The sequence below is a fragment of the Pithys albifrons genome, chromosome 5 (genome assembly GCF_047495875.1).
Source record: "Pithys albifrons albifrons isolate INPA30051 chromosome 5, PitAlb_v1, whole genome shotgun sequence".
NCBI lineage: Eukaryota > Metazoa > Chordata > Aves > Passeriformes > Thamnophilidae > Pithys > Pithys albifrons.
This window is the reverse complement of record NC_092462.1, coordinates 1611882-1631777: the sequence shown is the minus strand read 5'-3', so window position 1 is coordinate 1631777 and position 19896 is coordinate 1611882. Positions and strand designations below refer to the sequence as shown.

Genomic DNA, 19896 nt, shown 5'->3' with positions numbered 1-19896 from the left:
CTTATTTATGATTTTCACATTCCTGTCCTGGGTTTCTACATCCAGCCTGGGCAGTAAGTGTGGGCCTCTGCCCAGCAGATCCCCCCAAACTACCTCTGAGTCTGCAGAGATCATATTCTTAATTAATTAACCCCCACATTTCCAAACAATAGTTCCCTGAGCAATGGCAGCAGCATCAATCCCTGCTCTCACTGAGGAAATGCTGCCATGTGAGCTCAGCTGCCTGGCTACAGTTCCCAGAGAGGAGAGAGATGTTGCACAAATCCCAGCTGCAGAAGTTTTGTCTGCTCATGGCATGTCCTTTCCAGCACAGCAGCCTCACACTTGGCTGCACTACCACCCTGGACTCTGCTTGTTTGTTTAGCTGGCTGTAGTGGCAGGTATGAGTCTTAGGATTCAGCTCAGATCATCCATAAACAGCACCTGGAGCTATATTTAAAATTATTAATTTTTTTAAACCAGGTAATTTTTAATGGTCTCACCTCTTGATGCCACAATTCCTGAGTTTGGTTTGCTGCCATGGGAATAGAAGACCTAAATCCTAGAGGATCAAATCCCCAAATGTTAATAGGTTTAGTAATTTTTACTGTCTCGTTACTTCTAAGTCCAGTGCTGTTCTTAGAAGAGAGGATGGAGGTCAAATTGTCATTTTTAAATCAGTTGGGTTCAACAAATAAACAAAAATTTAAAAACACCAAAAAACCAAATAAAGAGTGTTTATAACCACTGTCAGAAATAAAATAAAAATAGCTGCTCACACACTGGTTCTTCTGAAATCCAGACTAAAGCAAGGAAATCTTCTTCCAACTTCTACAGCTGCATTTCCTGGGATTTTTTCCCTTTGTCTTGAATCAGAGCCTAAGAGACAACCCTCCTCCCCTACAGAACAGCCACAGCACAGCCCAGCCACAGAAACAGAGCAGGAAAAGTGCCCTCAGCTCTGCCGGGCGGGGGGACCCGGAGGAGTCACCGCTGCTGGTCTGCCCTCCCAGCAGCCCCTGTCACACAACGGCACGGGCAGCCCCAGAGCCCAGCCCAGCCCAGGGGCACCAGCAGAGCTGGGCAGCTTCACCCCTGGCTCTGCCCGTCCTGCAGCTCCTCAGGAGCTGGAATTGCCTCCCTTGGGAATGCGAACGCCGCGTGCTGGCGAACAGCGAGCCCTCCTGCCTCCTCCAGGCTGCCAGGGAAGGATGCGGAGTGGGGACAGAGCGCACTCACCCCGTGCTCGCCCGTGGTCATCCTGCCGGGCAGATCTCCCGCTGCGCCTCAGGGAAAAGGCTGGGCTGCTTACGGATTTCTTACTTGTTACCTCCTGTGGCTGGGCCAGGAATAGCCCGTAATCCACAGGGCTGTCACGCTCACAGAACCTCCCTGAGCTGCGGTGGAAGCGCCCCGTGTGTCAGGCAGGGCAGGAGGGGCTCCCCTGGTGGCAGCGATGCCCGCACAGGGTTGTCGGTCTGTGCTCTCGGGACTCCTGAGCCAGTCCAAGAGCCAGGACCGGCTGGAAACACGTGGACAAAACAAGCTGCTCGTAACAGAAATATTTATAAACTGAACTGAAACCTCTCACACTAATACAACATCTAAAGCTTTAGCTAGAGAAAGTCTCTCAGTCCCTGGGTGAAATTTCTTGATTGCTGCTTAGGACACTCACCGAGGATGGGAAAGAGCCAGGTTCAAGGCCACAGACTACTAAGGCACAATAAGGAATTCAAGATTGTTTCACGGATACCTCAAAACGCAGCAGGCTCCACCTGTACAACCCCTGGAAGCAGTTTTTCATCCTAAGCAGAGCAGGATGGGGTGTGAATTCTCAATACAGCTCGTTTAGCACCTTGGGACCGAATTAGGCATTCTTCCCAGAGTTCTGCTGCAAGATCCAGGGCTCACACAGAAACTGTAATAGCCATGTCTGGGATTCAGATGGGCCAGCAGAGCTCAGGGAAAAACACCCCAAAGCATTCAGAGACCTCCTGGCTGCTGCTCCTGAGAAACAGGAGTACTTAATACACATTTTCTACACACACCACAGCCACATCCACGCTGATACCTGTTAAAACAGGATTACCAGAGCTGATCTTTGTGCCATAAGCCAACCACCAAAAGGGAAAAGAAATTTTCCAGGCACAGTGCAGAGGTGGCTTGTGCTTTTCTAACTGCACAGGCCATTGCTTGAAGGCAAATGACAGAAACTACAGGATGGCCAGTTTGAGCTGGATGTATCTCCATTCAGGCACTCATCCCTTTCAGTCTATTGGCTCCCAAGTGGTGGCGATTCTGAGCACGCAGAATTTCAGGGCAAAGCAACAGAGGTGGAGAAGTCACCTGGAATTAATCCAGACTCACAGCTTTCCTTCTTGGAGGGCTCTTCACTCATCCAACTCCAACTTAAACAACCTCAATGAGCGCTGACCTTCAGGGTCCACTCCGAAAAAACCTGGAGAAAGGAGACGGCCGTTGCCCTGTGCAACGCTGCCTGGTCCTACTTGTCCAGCCTTTTCCTGGCATGCCCTTTGCTGTGAGCCTGGATGGGTTTTAGCTGCCCTGCCCTCAATCCTGCAGTCTGTTTGCACAGCCCCACACGAACCAGCTGCTCCGGCGCCGTACCTGTTTGCAAGCAGGGAGCTGAAAGGAGCGCTGGCATTCATTCGGGTTCCTCACTCCCCTGGCCAAGGGATCTTTGAGAAAATGAACTCCCCCTTTGTCTGGGAGAGAGAGCCCTAATCCCCGTTTTGCCCTGGAGGATTACTGGGTACTTAGAAAGGCACTCACATGCACATTTTTGGTTCGTGCCAGCTGCATTTGGGTCCACAGTGTGCAGGCTCCCTTTGCTCTCCAGTTCTGACAACAGGCATTCCACTGCACCCAGAGCTCAACCCCAGGGACTGCCACCCTTTTAAAGGCACCCCAAGCCCACACTTGCTGAACTGGGGGCCTTGCCTGCTTTGCATGAGCCCTTGGCCCTGGCAGCCTTGTGTGAATTCAGCTGGGCACACAGCCCCGAGCCCACAGTCCTTCCTTGTGCTGAAGAGCCCTGGATCCCAGCTGGAAGGAAGGACCTGCAGGGCTGAGGAACTCCTTTTTATCCCACTCAGTTCCTGGCTCCCTGTAATCCAAGTTTATTTGAGTGCCACTCAGTTACAGCTGGTTGTGCCCCAGTGCCACCCAGAGAGCCTGGTGTTCCCACAGGGGCAAAGTGTGACCCAAGCAGCTCTGCCCCAAATCTTTTCAAGGATTGTGGCTTAATTCTGTGAGGTGGTTCAATGGAATCAAGAACTCTCAATGAGTAGCAACTCAAGCAGCACTCTGCCTGCCCAGGGGAGAGCTCACCTGCTCAGGAGGTGACAGCTCAGAGGTGACAACTGTCTGGGCCTGCCAAATGGTCCCCCCACCACAAAAAAGTGGAGTGGGATCTGCCCTGCACCCCGACTCTGCTTGCCAGGGAAATGCATTCCTGCAGCTTGTACTCAGAAAAACCCTTCAGAAAACAGATCTACCTACTTACTGTGTCAGAACAGGAATAAAACTATAGAGAAATGACATTTTCATTCTTTTCCACCCCACACACAACAGGACTATCTCCAGACTTGCTCCTATTACTGAGTGGCTCTTGAGGTCTGTCAGACACCTCTGCTTGGGGAGCCACAGCTTCCCACACAGGCCAGTCAGTAACACTGGCTTGCCCCTCTTTGGGGTATCCCAGCACTGAACCATTTTTATCAAAAGTCATTCTGTATAAATCACAACCTTCCTGCTGTAACACACCCCAAACCCCAAACCGGCTCTAAAGGACAAGTGTAAACGAAACAAAAAGTATAATCACAGCTCCTACAAAGCAAAGCAGCCACAAGGAGGAAGCAAAAGTCATACTCATAAATCAGGACCAGTTTCCATTTCAGGATTTGGGAATCAGAATGATTCCATGGGAAAAGACTACAAGGCCTCCATGCTGAAGGAACAGTTCTGTTCACCGAGAAAACGGACACACAGAAAATATTTTCCCAGAATTACTCTTTGTGCACTCACCCCTCAGAGCAGTGACGTTTTCCAGCTACAAAAGGGCCATCCTTGGGAGGGTTCTGAACGTCACCTGTGCCCAGGGTGCAGACCTGGGAGCTGAAAGGTAAGCCCAGCCCTCACTGGAACCTTTTCCAGCAGCAGCCTGGAACTGGGACCTGGCTGGATCTGCAGTGGTTTGCATGAGCACTTCCTAATATGTTCCACACAAACCAAACTAGGTCAGTTCAGACCAACAATTTAAATGGTTTAAAGCTCAAGATTAAGGGAGTGCTTACAGGAACTGTTCCAGGGGCAGATGGATGAGGTCTCTGGCACCGAAGAGCAAGCCAGGGCATTAATCTCTTCCACCAGCACAGCTGGATGTCTTTTGCTCACCTGCATATTCATGCACTTCCTGGAACACACCCTGAAATTTGAGGCTAGCAGCTCTCTGTGGAAACAGGGATGGCACCAAAGTGCTGAACAGTGGCTCAGCTGCTGTCTGAGAAACTGCTCTCAGGGTTTGGTGTTGAAGGAATGACTTCAGAGGGGGCAGAAGAAAGGCTCACGCTCCCATCTGTCACAGGCACGGTGGACACTCAGCCCCAAGAACTCAAGTCTGCAGCAGAGCTGTCTCTCCTGATTGTTTTTTGCAGTGCTTCCTGGTATTCCAGATTTTAATTGCAGTAACTCCAGGGGTGGAGTGTACAGACCTAAATCTCCTTTACAGGTGTAGCAATGCCTAATCCCCAGAATATGAGCTATTCTTTATGAGCTGCTTCTCCCTCCCACTCTCCACCCTCTTCCTGGACAAGTTCCTGAATACCTTACTCAACACAGCATTCCATTCACTTCCTGGGGGTTTCAGCAGGAGATCTGCTCAAGTTCACCTGGATGAGGTCAGGGCTTCCCCAGTGCCAGTGAAGCACCTCCAGAAGAGTTAAGAGAATTCCACTACATGGCTTTGACTTCCAGGGAAAAGTCTCAGATCCTCCTGGGCTTCCAGGAATATGAAGGTGCTACTCTGAGGATGAAAAGCCTCTCCCAGCTCCTGTGACACCCAGAAAACCCTGATTAGCATAATTGCCTATCAGATTTTAACGGGACTTTCCTCATTTCAGACACATCTCAAAAATCCACCCCCAACACTCTGGAACAGCAGGAACTGCTTTTCCTTGGAGTGGCTCCAGGCACATGAAGCAAGCAGGGATGAGATGAGCACCCCCTGCGGTGCCAAGGGGCAGTGTGACCCCAGGTATTCCACAGCAGCTACAGAATAACCAAGCACATAAAAAATTCCTCTTTCCCAGTGGGAACAGCAGCACCCTCTCAAAAGAAGCTGCATCTTTGCTATGGACATGCAGTGATTTGGAGTCACAGCCTGGAAATCTCTCCATGTCAGCAGGAAAAAGGGAAGTAACACACATGCCCAAGCTCAGCCTCATGCACAGGACATGCTGTGACCATTACAAACATCCCTCCCAAAACGAAGCCCTGGTGGAGCCAGTCCCAAACACAAATTGAGTCACAAGTGCCAAACTCTTTCACAGAGAGAACAGCAAACCCAAATCCTCTTAAGCAGCCATCAGTGTCAATATTTATTCCACACAAATCAGGGACAAGTGGCCTAATAAATGGTGTCAGACTGAGCGTGGTGAGATGGAAGAGGAAGGGGGTAGACAAACTTGGGGAAAGGACAGGACATTAATCAGCATCACCCCTGCAAACCCCTTGACAGAAACAGGGCAGTAAACTCATTAGCCACTTAGAAACTAAGCTCCCTTTTTGCTTGGACAGTGAGAGCCCCCAGTTTCCAGCCTGGAGCTTTGGCATCCTTCACAACAAAGCCACGGGGCCCCATAAAATCCTTTCCTTTAATGCACCTCTCAACACACACCTCTCTCCGGCCCAGAGAGGCTCTGCTGCCTCAACCACTCTCTTCCCAAGGCAGAGCAGACCCAGCCTGAGGTCTGGCCTGCAGGGAATTAACTGAAGCACTCAGACTAGCACGGGGTAAGGGGCTCCCAGGCAAACAATGTCTGCACAGGATGACAAACAAATCCAACGATGATTTCACAAGGCAAACTCCCCGGCTGCAAGAGCCACTTCAAACACGCAGCTTCTCCTCCTCCCTGCGGACCATTCCTGCCCCTGGGGGGTGGAATGTGCCGTTTCCTTCTCCCTGCCTGGGTGTGAAAACACAGTATTAAGACAAACACACTCCAGACTGGTCTTTCCATCAGTTTTTAGAGCTGTGCCTTCCTGCTGCACAGATTTGCTCCCATCTCTCCAGGGAAACTCAGGCTGCCCCACTGGAACTGGGCTGGCCACCAGTCACCATCACGTACTTGGCTTAATTTAGGCTGAAATGGAGTCTGTCTCCAGCCCGGAGCCTGTTTGTAACTGCAAAGGAATCTGTGCCCTCCGCAGCACACGAGACGGGATCAGGTCTCTGCTGGAGAGAGAGCACTTGGCCTGGCTATTTTTATTGTCTCCCTGAATACTTTGCTGGTTTGAGTTGCTGAAAGAATAGTAAAGATGAGATTTTTTTTTAAATAACAGACACACTGATAATCCATAGGAACCGTGTCCTTTTAACTTTTGGATGCTTCTCAAATCTCTGCCCTCGTTGCCAGGATGCTGAAGGCATTTTGAAGGCACAACATGATGAAATCTAATCAGGGTGAAGTGGGCTGGTTTCATTTCCATCAGATTCCTCTTTCAAAGGCACAAATTTACCCTTCTGATCCCGACCACTAGAACTGAGCCAAAAAAGCAGTTACTGCTACATCAAAAGCCCACCCAATCCCCCTCCATCATGAACAACTGAGGACTGAAATTCCTCATGGTTCTTTAAACCCAAAGGACACTGCCACTAAAACTCAGGCCTTGGTGCAACCAGAATGTGAAGAATTAGATAAGTGGCTCTCACCCAAGCACAGGCAAGCAGGCAGCACATCACAGTTAGCCAAGCTTTTCATTCCACTTAAACCTGGGAACAACCCCCCTAAACCATCAGCCTTCAGCCCTTCTCCTACACCAGCACTGCTGTTCCACCTGGCTGTCCTGAGGCCAGACACTGAGCTGTGGTTACCAAACACCCAGAGCCAGCCACAGTGACTCTGAACAAATGTTAGCCAGGTGGGAATCACACAGGGCACCATAAATGCCCTGTCTGATGTCATATCCTGCTTATTTATTTACTTACCCCACTGCTGGGGTGAGGAAGCCCAAGGATGGACCAGGCCCCACTGTGCCAGCAGCTCTGCAAACACCAAGTGAAGGACAACTGCACCCTTCTCAAGTCCATCTGCTCACTGACACATCCTCCTCCTCCCATTGCCAACGAGAGCCACTACGCAGAGGGACAAGGGCTCTACATCACCCTGCTGTTCTTCTCATTAAAAAATCTGGGGTCTGTTTAGGTGTACTGAACACAGGACATTATTCCTGGAGGCTCCTCCTGGCTGCTGCAGAACCACAGCTTGCCTGTGTCCCACAGGCAGGACGTGCCATGGCAGCAGCAACACCGAAGAGGACGGAGCTGACCCCGTTTGTAGTCATTGCCTTCTGAGCAATGTTTTATAGTTAAACTTCTGCCCTGCTGACCCCTGGAAGAAAAGCCTCTGGGATTATTATTAGACTGCCTGAACTTTCCCTTAAAAATTACAGTAATCCCTATTTCAGTCGAACAGAACTTCCCTCTCCGATTTAAGAACCACAGGTGCCAAGCACCATTCAGTTTGGGCCAACAAGCTCTCAATCCTCTAAATCCCTGTATTATGGACCTGCACAGCACTCCTCCCTTTCCCAGTGGTAGGCTGGCCTGGACTTCACCTCTCTTAGTCAAAGGAGTTTGAGGGCATTGAGTTTTCCTTAACACTGTTCCTGCTGGAATCCAGGAAAATCTCGACAAGCACCTTGCAGGACCCGAGTCAGGCCTGGGGAACACACTGGGGTGTTGAGGTTCACCCCACTGCTGACTGGGCTGAAGGGGTTTGGGATGAAAAATGCATCTCCTTCAACAGGTGTGCTGCTGGTGTCATCTCATGCCACCCAAATTTAAGGCTGGGTATAGGCAGAAGAATACACAGAGGTCAATCTTTAAAAGGCATTAGAGCAGAAATGAGGAAAATAGACCTCTGGACCTCCTGGGCAGAAGAACAAGAGGAGTAAGTTGGAGCAAAGGCAAATGAGGTCTGTGGGTCACATTCCTCCCAAATCTGCAAAGCCTGTTGCTGGCTGATAATGTTATATTTGAACATAATTCTGTTCTTAGGCATTTTAAGGAGTCTGTGGGTCATGCCAACCAGGTGACAAAATTTCTCAACTTCTGTCCCAGTATCTCGTTGCAAGGTGCTTGCCAGCAGAACTCCCTCCGGGGACACTACACCGCTTACTGAAGCACGCAACAAGGTGAGAGCACACATCTCCCTTCTGTTCCGATGCCTGGCAACTGCCTCTAGAGAAAGCGCTGTGAAGGGAACAGCCTCAAACCCGGCAGCGCTCGCAGCGACTGCGGATGATGCGCTCCTAGAAGTGTCCGTGCCGCGGGATTGAAATGCCACCTGCAGAATCCCTCCCAAGTAACGAGTTTCACATGTGGACAGGGGAAGCGCCGCACCACGGGGTCCGATCCTACCCCTTTTCCCTCCCCGACTGCGCCTTCCCTGCATCCAGAGGCTCCGAAAACGCCGAATAAGAAAACAGCAGCTGGAAGGGGAGGGGGCGGGCGCCTTTCCTCGGGAGGCTCCGCCGGTGCAGACCGGGCTGCGGGGCCGCCGCCCTTTGTTAGCCCGCCGGGGCCAGCCCTTGGGGGAGGGCGGAGGTCCCGCATCCCGGGGAGCCCCCGCACGCCGGTCCCCGGACACCCCGCTCTCCCTGCATCTCCTCGCTTATCTCCCGCTCCCCGCGCATCCCCTCGGACATCCCTCGCTCCCCGCGCATCCCCCTGGGCATTGCCCGCTCCCCACGCATCCCCCCGGGCATTACCCGCTCCCCGCGCATCCCCCGCTCTCCGGGCCGGCCCCGCCGCAGCCCCGTGTCCGGTTTCCCTCGTAGCCCGGATCTCCCCGCAGCTCGGATCCCCCCGCAGCCCGGTGCCCGGGTGCCTCCGCATCTCGGATCTCCCCACAGCCCTGTGCTCGGGTCTCCCCGCAGCCCGGTGCCCGGGTGCCCCCGCATCTCGGATCTCCCCGCAGCCCGGTGCCCGGGTGCCCCCGCATCTCGGATCTCCCCGCAGCCCTGTGCGCGGTTCCCCCCGCAGCTCGGATCCCTCCGCAGCCCGGTGCCCGGGTGCCCCCGCATCTCGGATCTCCCTTCATCTCGGATGCCCCCGTAGCTCGGGCCCCCCCGCAGCCTTGTGCTCGGGTCTCCCCGCAGCGTGGTACTGGGATCCCCCCGCAGCCCTGTGCCCGGATCCCCCCGCAGCCCGGTGCCCGGGTGCCCCCGCATCTCGGATCTCCCCGCATCTCGGATCCCCCCGCAGCCTGGTACTGGGATCCCCCCGCATCTCGGATCCCCCCGCAGCCCTGTGCCCGGGTCTCCCCGCAGCTTGGTACTGGGATCCCCCCGCAGCCCTGTGCCCGGGTGCCCCCGCACTCACCGCGCCCCGGGGCTCCGCCGGCTCCGCGCTCGCAGCGGGGCCGGGCGAGGGCGCCTGATCGCGGCGGCAGCTCCGGCCGCTCCCGGCAGGTGCCGCGGATCGCAGCCCGCCCCCAGCACCGCCCCGCACCGCGGCACCCCCCGCACCCGCCTGCATCCCCCCGCGGGGTGCCCATCCCCGAAAAAAGGGCAGCCGCACCATCCCGCAAAACAGAGGCTGCCTTGGGGTGCCCCCCGTGGCTCGGTGACCCCGCGGAGGTACCTGAGGGGAAATGTCACGGGCCGCGTTACTGCAGGGGTGGCTTCAACAGCGTCTGCCGTTACCTGCCAGGTTTGTTTCATGCAGGGCATTTAATCAGCAAATGAGCTGTATTACATTAGATTAAAAGCTACGTGAAGATGAACTGTTGCATCTCACGACAGGCAGAGACAAGATAAATAAACCCTTCCCATTTCTCAAATTGCTCTGAATAACTAAATAAAACCTTTCAAGCCACAGAATGATTTGTGTCACAATCAGGGGAAGGAGTTCAAGTTTAAAGCAGGAATTTGTACTTCTAATGCCCTGCTCTTGGCTGGCATGAAACGAGCTCAGTGCTATTACTTGGCTGAGCTGCTTTGTGTCTAGGAATTCAAGTGGCCAGACTTGGTGGGCTGAAGTCTTCCAGGCTGAAGACTGCAGGATTTCACTGTCCTCTTCCCAGTGATGACAGATTTTGCAGGTGAAATGAAACTGGTTTCTGCGTTCCCTCCCTACCCTTTGCCATCCACCTTCCTGCCCTTTTGATGCCAAACACCTTGCTACCCTGGACTCCTGGTTTTCTATCCAGTAGCTGTTTCCTCTCAAGAGGAAGCTCCACGTTCTCCCTTGTTTTTTGGCTGTGCACCTGGATGTGAATGCACCACCTGGTCCCCGGACACCCCTGAACTCAAACTCCTCTACAGGTTGCTGAGAGCACCAGAGCTGTGCAGAAGGGGAAAGTGATGCTTATTCAAAATACCTTCTGAACCCAACAGCTGACTGAAGGAGATGCTGGAGAAACTGTTCTTCATAACATGAGTATCTGGCCCATCTTTTATCCAGTAATGTCCAAAGGCCACACAAAAGTATCCCTATTTTATATAGAAAGAGATTGATACATTATAGAGGGAGGAAAAGTGATGTGCCCTTAACTTGAGCAGGGAAGGATCCCATGCCCAACATGCCCTTCCACAAGAGGCACTGGCTGCCCCGAAGCTGTTTGTTCACCCACTGCAAAGCTATCACAAGAGGTTACATAGATAATTTTATTTCTGTTTATAAGTAACTTATTCTGGCTTAGTTGTGAGTCCCGTCAGTCTCATTTGAACTGAAATATTTGACAGGTGCATCTGTATCGGGTGAATTCCTGTCAGCCAGTGCTACTTTTCATGCTGACATCTCTCTCTCCCTATCTGCAACCTCATAAGCACCAGCCTGAGATGTTTAATGCTTCACCAGCTGCAGAGGTCAGTGGTAAACCAGCGTGGGAGATGCAGAAGCAAAGGTGAGGTGAGGTTATAAAGGCAGTGAGTGTTAGCTCTGAGTCCTCATTATGAACCCCACCTCTCTCAGCAGATCAAGTGCCATTTCCCAAATTTTTTTCCTAGGGAAAATACTCTGTCAGTATAAAATCTGGGGTGCTGTCACAGCCCTGGTGTGGGAGGACTTTGAGCCCTCACAGCCACATTTCCATCGGGGACAACAACATCCTCCTCCTGTGCACACGTGCCCGAGGGGCTGCGTCATCAGGAGGGGTTAATCATTCCAACAGCTCCAAATCACTGTCCTGGGACACGAAAGGGCGGGTTTGGGAGCAGGAAGAAACAGCCCGGTAATAACGGGGAGGATGGGTGGGTGACTCAGGCGGCGCCTGCCTGCCCGGCCCCTCGCAGATGGCATCATTAAAGGCACGGCTTTGGCTACCCCCTCTCCTGATGGCGTGATTTCTCCTCCCTCTCACTGGAACGCTGCCCCTTCCCGCACCGGCACGGGTGTCACCTACCCAGGAGCCAGACGGACCAACTCTAAACTGCTTCGTGAAATAAGTTCAGGTGGTTTTACTGACATTTTCAACATTTTGAGTGTACTTTGCATCTTGGCCAGTAACTCTGTGAGATACCGAGTGGCAAACAGGTTCACAGACATTGCCAGGCAATGAAACAAAGTCCGGGTTGGGGATGTGATCGTAAAAGCTCGGGAATGTTTGTCCTTCTGTGATAAAAACAACAACAAAAGCATTACCACGCGCAGAACGAAGCCGAGGCTCCCCATAACCTTGGAGCATTTACTGAAGTCCCAAGCACGGGGACTCGCCCTGAGGCAGGTGACAGGCAGCTAATCCAAGCGGGAGGTCACTGGGAGGGATCACTGGGAGGGATCGGAGCGAGCACATAGTGCTGACAGAACGAAACCTGCCCAGCTTCCCTTGGACTGAGCAGATGTGGGCAGGACACCCAAGCTGGGCAGCTGAGGGGCCGCAGCAGCTCTGGCTTCGTGCCCGCCAGGAATTCCTCTGCAAGGAAAAGCCCTTCCATACAAACAAATGGAAGAATGTCTGTAACAAAGCAGAGTTTCTCCACCAGGTGACTCCCGTGGCCAGTATCAAATGTTCTGTCCTGTAAGGGTTAAGAATCAGGAACAAGGCTCAGAGGGGTTACTTTTTGTAGCCTAAAAGCCCCTGTGCACACACCACCGTGATGGGCACTGGCTGTGTTGGCTTTTGGGAATAGATGATGCCACCCTAGCACGATGTACCATCCACATCCCTCCCTCCCCTGTGTATTCCAGCAGAGCTGACAGCAATGACTCCTCTGGGGAACCAAAGGCCTCAGGCATTCACCCAGGAGTCTTTTCTCCTTCACTTTTTCTCAGCCACCACAAAAAAACCCCTTTAAACCCTCCAAGTAACATGAAAACCCAAAGGGAAATGCATACAAGAAATTCATCCAAGGAGCAACATCAAATTAAACCCACATGTGGGCTCCATGGCAGAATGAGAAAGCCCAGGTGTCCCAGAGAAAGGGAATGCTGGGTGCATTTTTGGGAGGCTGTTCTCAGGTTTAGAGAAACTCCCCACTGGCTCATCTCCAATTCAAATTAACTCCTGGAAGGTGAGGAGCTGTTTAGATAAATATCAGAAACTGCTCTCTAATGGGTCAAGGCCGTTTTTGGCAGTGAGCAAAAGGGATTTTTCTTGGATCTCTCTTGCACTGCCTATCTCAGACTGAACTTAAGACAGCTGTGAAAAGAAAGGAAGAAGTGAGGAAGTCCAAATCCTGCAGCAATGAGCGAAGTTTGTTATTAAATTTTCTCATGGAGACTTCTCCCAAATAAAACCAATGAAAAATCAGTTTAGGATGGAAGTGACTCTGCACACAAGAGGTTTGTAAGGAAGTTCACTCTTTTTTCAAGGGGAATTCAGAAGGAAATTACATATTCACACTTGGGGAAGTCAATTCCTAACGTTTTTATCCATCTGCCCTGTCCTCTGCACTGCAACTTTCTAGACCATGACCCTGAGTTTTTTAGGAGTGCCACCCTGTGAGTGGAGATATCCCCAAGAGAGAAATCAATGAGGGTGATGGTTGCATAAAGAGGAGGGAGTGGAAGGCTTCTGAAACATTTCAAGGAGAGGAAAAGGGCAGAAAAGAAATGTGTGTCTACTTTTCCTCCAGCCTCCTGGAGAGGTGAAAGGAAGGCAGATGGAATGGCAGTTTTCTCGTGCTGTGAAAACAGCCCTCCTTCCTTCTGAGCGACTGACAAGAAGATTTAGGGAAAAGAAGAGGAAAAAAGGACATTTGTACAGCGAAGAAAAAGAGGAGAAGGCTTTGAAGACATAATTAACAGACTGTCCCAAGTCACTTCAGTTCAGCTGCATCACAAAAGTCTGACAGAGATCCATGGGACCACAACAACCTGCCCAAGAGAATGAGACAACCCTGCACACAAAACCAGTCACTCCAAAAACCCACCCCCCTCCAAAGCCAGGGGGCTGGGAAGGGGAGGAGGCCACAGCTGAGGGCCTGTTTTCCTGCTCACTAATAAATTTAGTTTACAAAACCTTTTGTGAGTCCTTTTTAAGGTTGTTTGTTGATTAAAGCAGCAAACAACAAACTTAGCCTTAATTCATGCTTCTTTTAACATTTCAGGCTTGGGGGGGTGCTTTTTATAGGAGTTAATGAGGCAGAATAGGTTCTTTATAAGGAAGATATTTTCTCACCAAATTAAAACCTGTATTGAAAATAAAATAATGAGATGAAGGTGGCTTTTCTTTCTGAAGTAAATAAACCTTGGAGTAGGAAACTTCTCACGCACTCGGGCCTGTCCTTATCGGGGAGATCTGAGAACAGCAGGTTCACAAGATGTTCTCTCTCTCTCTCTTTTTTTTTTTAATTTATTTTACCTTCCTCCTTTCACAAAAACAATAATAAAGCACTATTTGCTCAAAATGTACAAACAGCTCCAGTGTGTGAGTAAGGAAGCTCTGGGAGCTGTTCCCCTTTGCCACAGCAGAGCCATGAAAACCCACGGCAGGGACTCACCAGCACACCCAGCAGGGCCCAGAGATGGGCCACCCAGTGCCACCTCACACACCTGTGACAACCCTAAAGCAGCTCCCAGTGGAATCCCAGGACTAAATTTCCTAAGTCAAAGCTTGCTTGCTGCCCCAAATCTCCTGCATTTGGGAAATCTGGTGGAGCAGCACAGGGAAAGTAAAGCCCCTGAGGGGCAGTGCTGGAAGTTGTGCTGTGCACCGGATGTCATTAACTGGGGACAAACAGGCAGAGCAAGGGCCCTAAGGGACAGCAGAGCATCAGCCCTGGTTCCTCTCGGAAATGGGGAAGACAGCCCTCCTTTCATGGCAGCCCCAAGCACCCTCGAGGTGATAACCCTGTTTGTCTTCGCAGGAAGGGCGGACTGAACCCTGGCAGGGGCAGAACTGGTCGGTGCAGTCTCTGCCGCGTGTGGTGCTGCTCATGCAGCTGCACTTGGGGGGATTCTGGGTGTCAGTGAAATGCCAGGATTTCCTCTACAAGAAGCCCACCTTTTTGGCTTATTCCTTAGCAAGCTTTGTGGTGTTTTGCTCAATTATCCTGTAAAAACAGGGCTCAGCCTGCTCTAGAGTGCAAATACAGCGTTTCCTTTCCATCCTTGGAAATCCCTGGACTGTGAGCAGTCCGTGGAAATCCCTGGACTGTGAGCAGTCCTTGGAAATCCCTGGACTGTGAGCAGTCCGTGGAAATCCTTAGACTGTGAGCAGTCCTTGGAAATCCCTGGACTGTGAGCAGTCCTTGGAAATCCCTGGACTGTGAGCAGCCTGTGGCTTCCCCCAGGATGCTGGGAGCTTTGCAGGAATGCTGTCCTTGCCCTCCTGCTGGGGGACAAGCCAAGCCCAGAGCACCTGCAGCCCATGGAAAGCTGTGGCAATGCCACTGCCTCATGCAGTGGAGCAACAGCTCCCCTCGAATCTCAAAGCGGTTTTCAGACTCAGCAGTGCCACAGAGAGGGATGAATGGGGCTGTTTTCATGTCTCTCCTGAGAGTGTCCGTTAGCACAACAATGTTACCCACAAACAGCAGGATTGATCCACAGGTACTGCTCTCTGATCATGGAAAAGGTGTACACGGGGCAGGCAAAGGAACTCGATGGCCAGCAAGGCACTCCCTGGGAAAGCACAGAGTGCAGGAGTGAGAAAAGGGACTCAGCAGGCACCACAGAGTCAACACACCCAGGGAAATTCCAGCCTCAGGAAGATCGGTCCCTGCAAACACAAATGCTGCTGTGTGGAGCTGAGCTGTGTGAGAGGGACAGAGAAATTGGCCAGAGACTGAGTGAGAAATGAAACAAAGAAATGATGTGCTTTTCTGTCCATCCAGGAAAGCACAGCAACAATGCCCTGGCATCAGCTGAGGACACACAGCCTTGGAGAGGCAGAGGAGCACTTCAGAAAGAGGTGGGAAAGCAAGGAAAGCATCAACAAATCTCCGCAGAGGAGTTCCCAAGTCAGGCAGGGAGAAGAGAGGATCTCCAAAGGGAACAGACTGGCTGGACTGAGCTGAGTAAGGTGACAGTGTCCACATGAATGGATGTGTTGGTGTCAGTGAGATATCCAGCAGCAAGATTTGCAAGCTGTGAGGCCATCCAAAGGCAATCCAAGAGACAAGCAGGAAAAGGAGAGAGACCAAAGGGCTAAAAGCACATGAACTGGATGAAAGCATTTCCAGCAGGCTGGAATTTGGATGGGTAGGAAGCAAAGCTTCTGCAGGAGCTCCCCCACTGCTCCTTGTGCACACTCCCTCAAAGGGCAGACTGAAGTTCCCCAGCACATTGAGCATCACCCGGGGATGTTTCCTGGGCTCTGCCACTGCAAGTGAACATCTGAACAAAGAGAAAATGCCTCTTGGGTGCTGTGGACATGATGCCTGATGCAAAGCTGCTGAATGGAATGGAAAACCTTCCACTGAGCACCTCAGCTATGATCACTCTGCACAGCACTTTGGATTTCCTTTCTTAGTAAGAGCCATCAGCATAACTCCCCTTTTCCTCTGTCTCTGGTGCTGCTGGAAGGGAAGAGCCCTGTGGTGCAGCTCCAGCTGTCCCAGGCACAGAGCAGAGGCTGCTCCTGCTGCACACACAGCCCTCAGATCTGCCCTGTGCTGTGGGGCAGCAAAATTGGGCCCACAGGCTCATGAGTTCAATTCTCCTCCTCACAGGGACTCCCTGTCACAGACACAGTGCTGGACCTTGGAATGCAATGGGAATTATAGCTGGTCAAAATGTACTGCAGACAGTTCTGTTCAATGGAACACTGCAGGAAATGTCTACTGATTCACTCCAAGGTTAAAAATAAATTGAACTGTTTTCAAGATTTTTGGAATGAAATCAGAATCCTCCAGATCTCCCTCTCACATGAATAATTTATTTTGTTTTGGTTTCCTTGTCACTGAATCCTCTTTTTCAGACTTTGAGTCTTTCATTCAGTTTTTTTTTAAAACCCTCTGGCTGTCAGTTCCACCACCATGATCTCTCCCAGTTTTCTCTTTCATGGTCCTTCTAAACCCTCTGTCTTCAAGAAAGGATGCAGCTTTTAAAATACAGCAGACTTGTACTGTAGGAATTGCAATTTGAGATATTACCACGAGTGAACAGGCTGAGTGAGGCAAATTTGCCCTCACTTCTGCCAGCTGGGTTGGGCCTGCAGTGCTGAAAATGATTCAGAGAATCCAGCATTTTATAATCTCACACACACACTGGTCCAGCCCTCCACCCTGGGTACATACAGTGTGTGTACAGCACTTGGGATTAGCTTAGTAAACCAATGGATGTCACTGTTGCTCTACACAAACCAAAATGAGGAAGCAAACAAAGATAATTAACCCAAAATAAACTCATAGTGGGGAGTTCTCCAGCCTGGTGTGTGCTGGTGAGGTTGGACAAGCTCTTCAGGGGCTTCCCAAGTGCATGTCTGTGGTGTCCTGTTGGAACTGCAGAGATGAGATGGGGCTGAGAGCTGGGTGTACAACAGGAAGGTGCCTAAAGAAGGAGCCTCGTGGTTCCTGCCGTTCAACCCTTTCATTTCCAGCCTCTCCCGAATTTCAGGGGCCAGAGGCACTTGTGGATGGGTTTATTAGGAAGGATCCAGACAAACTAGGTCAGCAGGAGGCTATGCCAGGGTTGGCCAGGGCTGCAGCTGCAGCATTTCTAGGTCAGTGGTCACTCCTGCTTGAACGGGCTGCTAAAGGTTTAAGGAACAAATGGATGCTGGCTGGCATTCCTGTGTGCCAGGCAGCAGCCTGAGGGTCAAGGAGAGGTGCTGCAATGGGGTGGGTTACACGGAATTACTGGCACAGCTCAGGGGAAGCAGGAGGGGAAGGCAGAGTCACCAGAAAACATGGCCTAAAAACAGAGATAAAGGTTTGAATGGTGGGAGGGAAAATGAAGAAAAGTACTTTAAAAGTATGAGGAGTGTGAAGCTTCTGATCCAGCTCTAGTCCTGGATCAGAAGCACAAAATGTGGGAGCTGTGGGCTCAGTTGCCCCTTGTATACATGGACCCCTCTGGGACAAGAGCTCAAGGCAACTGGAATTTGTTTCCTGAGAGGAAGAATATTACTTAGTAAATAGGGAAAGAAAAGTGATTGAGGCTTGTCCCAATTGAATATATTTGAATCTAAAATACACCTGGCATCCCTCAAAGTCTTGGCAAAAAGAATAATTCCATTTCCTTCACATGCTGTTGCAGAGGTAGCCACTCTGCAAACCAATGAAACCAGTGGCTGCCCAGGGAGCTCCTGCCCACTGAACTCCCATGTCGTGATACCCTGATATGACACGCCTTGTGCTGACATCAATTAAACCCTCGTTAACTTCCAGCACTAAAACAAACTCTGTTTTATTTACATTGGAAGAGGCCAAGTAGAGGAATTTACACTCAACACTTAAATAACAAAAGAGAAACACTTAAATCTCTAAGTAGTAGAGAATGACATAACCTAGAGTTGGGTAAAACACTTAAAATCTTTGACAGCTGAATAAAAATGCCTCAATTTAAGCACGTTTAAGCTGCAACTCATAATTGCCTTGGGATTGTCACAGGTACTACTTATTTCTGAAAAGCCAAGCCAGCTACATCTTAATTCCCAGGCAGAAAGTAATCACTTGGACAGTGATGTCTTCAGGAATCACACTGTAATCCAAGACTAAGTGGCAACAGAGCTCTGAGAGGGTGATCATTTCATAGCTGAAAACAAGCCCATGCCCTCAGTCCACTCTAAAGAGCAGAGTCCACCTGCCAGACCCCTCAGAGCAGTTGGCACTGAGTATGGTGACACTGGCAGGCAAGGAAGGCGTCCTATAATCTTATAAAGTCAGATTAAATGACATACTCTGCTGCTATAAAACTAGGCTGCCCCACACCTGGTGTCATTAGGCCCTAACCCCTGTTGGGTGAACAGCCTCGGTGGTTTCTGTGTCCCTGCAAAGGCAAAGCAGGTTGTTTCCTAGAATTGGATTGGCAGGATGGCAAATGCAGTGCTGGGGCTGGAAAACAGATCTCTCTGCAGTCTGTAGCACTTCAGCCAACTCCTGAATGTCATCCCCAGCCTCTGAGTAAACAAAGCAGCAGGAAAGGAGCAAATATTGTGCATTTTATACAGCTGGTGATCAAACAGGCAAACCAAGGCAAGGCAGGGCTTGTGTGGGTGACACAGTGCCCACCTGGGATTAAGCTGCCAGGTGATGTGATGCTGTTCTGATCAATCTGCTGCCATCTAAACACCACAAACATATATTCTCACAACATGGAGCCCACACAGAGCAGCCAGCACACCAGGAATGCCCAGGTCAGTGCAGGCTGGCACTGCTTCACAGCTAAATGCCATACACACAGCTGGTTGTGCCACCATACCTGTGCCCACTCTACAGGTTCAGGCAAACCACACCAAGCAGAACGAGAGGGGACAGCAAAATGCAGCACCCCACCTGTCACCAAACAAGACAGACAACACAAGCAGCACTGAACTGCTTTCCAATGCCACCAAAGGGAGCTGAAGTTTTCCTGGCAGACCCAGAGGCACAGCAGCAGGCCAGGGTGCCCAGGTGAGGTGTAAAATGCCAAGCAGGATGCCCTGCACCCCGTGGAGCTGGTACCCACCGTCGTGCCGTGGTCCAGAGGGCCAGGATCCTCTTCAGCCCGTGCAGGCTGTCCTGCAGCCCCTCCTCCGAGAGCAGGGGGAGCACCTTCACCATCAGGCTGTGCTGGGCAAGGGGAGGCAGCGCAGGGACAGGCAAGGGGAGGCAGCTCAGGGGCAGGCAAGGGGAGGCAGCGCAGGGGCAGGCAAGGGGAGGCAGCACAGGGGCAGGCAAGGGGAGGCAGCGCAGGGGCAGGCAAGGGGAGGCAGCGCAGGGGCAGGCAAGGGGAGGCAGCGCAGGGGCAGGCAAGGGGAGGCAGCACAGGGGCAGGCAAGGGGAGGCAGCGCAGGGGCAGGCAAGGGGAGGCAGCGCAGGGGCAGGCAAGGGGAGGCAGCACAGGGGCAGGCAAGGGGAGGCAGCTCAGGGGCAGGCAAAGGGAGGCAGCACAGGGGCAGGCAAGGAGCAGGCAGGGAGCAGCAGCCAGCCCTGCTCACCCTTTTAAGGGGCAGGCAGGAGTAATGACAGAGCTGTGCTCCCCAGCAGCCAGCCAGCCATGGCTTGGCAGTAATTGCCCTTGCTGCAGGCCCTGAGCTGATGAGACAGGAGGACAGCAGGGCGAGGTGACTAACCCAGGAGGGACAG

General features: G+C 51.7%; 1 protein-coding gene across 8 annotated transcripts in view; it reads right to left on the bottom strand.

Annotated features, from left to right (window-relative positions):
- Nucleotides 1-19896, bottom strand: part of SHROOM3 (shroom family member 3) — a 74424-nt gene that overhangs the window by 28108 nt on the left and 26420 nt on the right. For 2 of the 8 annotated variants that reach the window (XM_071555355.1, XM_071555357.1), the window contains exon 1: nucleotides 4027-4128. The exons of 4 other annotated variants lie outside the window; for them this stretch is intronic. The gene's annotated coding sequence lies outside the window, so the exon portion shown is untranslated. Of the gene's footprint in view, nucleotides 1-4026; nucleotides 4129-9604; nucleotides 9688-19276; nucleotides 19322-19896 lie in introns of those variants that run through there. 2 more of the 8 variants (XM_071555358.1, XM_071555356.1) reach the window with 2 other exon arrangements.